The 1,225-nt window shown below is 38.5% G+C and overlaps 1 long non-coding RNA gene across 1 annotated transcript; it reads left to right on the top strand.

Moving 5' to 3' along the window:
- The first annotated feature begins 655 nt into the window (after positions 1–655).
- LOC118753868 lies at positions 656–994 on the top strand. The gene is made up of 2 exons (XR_004994842.1): positions 656–831; positions 888–994. It is a non-coding gene; the product is annotated as an uncharacterized LOC118753868 (long non-coding RNA).
- The last annotated feature ends 231 nt before the right edge of the window (positions 995–1,225 follow it).

The following is a 1,225-nucleotide window of genomic DNA, read 5'->3' as shown; positions in this document are numbered from 1 at the left end:
TCAGTTTTAGAGCGCAGTGCTGAGAATCGGGTCATTCTGCAATTTGTATTATTTGGTTGACCAAAATTCTATTTGGCTTTGAATTTCTTATGGTTGGGTGGCAAGTGGCGTGTATTCTTGCATTTGTTATCGTACATATGTATAGAAATGTTACATAAAATATTAACATGCGTTTAACTCCAGCATTATAAATTCCCTATGAAGTGCCTGGTGTGGCCGTAGCATTACTGTAATGCTATTCAGGATTTTTCTAAGTGGCGCTCGTGATATTGAGCGACGTTCCGTGTTATATTTACGCGCTGGCGCCTTTGGAATTTAAGGCGCTCGCACGCAAGAAAAAAAAAATAGACGAGAATATATGTATCTATATGTATGGGGAGACATGAATATTATCTTATTTCGTGAGTTTCCATAAATTTAATCATTTTAAATTTCCTAATTCATTCGGGGCTAATTCAATGCCGCGCAGTGTGTAAGTAGTTCGGGGCTAATTCAATGCCACGCAGTGTATACTGACAGAATCATTCGCCAATATCGTAGAAAATGGGTGAAATCATTATTGTGGTGTTTTGTTATTAAGCACCTTAGCCTCCTACCCAAAAGAAAAAAAAATCCCATTATTTTTCATCATGGTGCGAAACTTTACTAACCCGATTCAGAAAGAATTGTGTTTAATTGAATGGTCACGTTCCAACCTCATGCCCGGTAGAGGGCGACGGTGCTGTTATCAAAGAGCGTAAACTACAATTTACGTTCTTTGTTGACATTTCATTGAAGTTAATTGTGGCCGACGTTAATCATTTCCACAATGAACACGAGGCCAGAAACGGGGTAAGTAGTGACATTTTAGTATTATTTTATTCATTAATTATTGCTTTTCCTTTCAGATCCTGGGATAACTTCCAAGTTGAGCCAGTTGATTGGTTATCCCATTGCTGAAGCACTAAATGGTTGAATGCCACAGAAAGGTGGGCATAACGCTTTCAACGAATAATGCAACTAGGTATGCAGCAAATCAATGTGCAAAGAAAAATTTTAATTCTTTGATTAAATTACGTCGGTTTGCATCGTGGCATCTAGACATCCAATAGCATAATACATTCCGCATATCTACCAAAAGATGCAGGCCGCCTCAGCTAATTTATATTACAAATGCTTGCCATCGGCTTCAACATTATGTAGCCACCATACTGCCGTACGTCTGCAGACAAAACTTCCACTGTGT

Source organism: Rhagoletis pomonella, unplaced genomic scaffold (assembly GCF_013731165.1).
Source record: "Rhagoletis pomonella isolate Grant_MI unplaced genomic scaffold, Rhpom_1.0 Rhpom_scaffold_02979, whole genome shotgun sequence".
Classification (NCBI taxonomy): domain Eukaryota; kingdom Metazoa; phylum Arthropoda; class Insecta; order Diptera; family Tephritidae; genus Rhagoletis; species Rhagoletis pomonella.
This window is presented reverse-complemented; position numbering and strand designations above follow the sequence as displayed.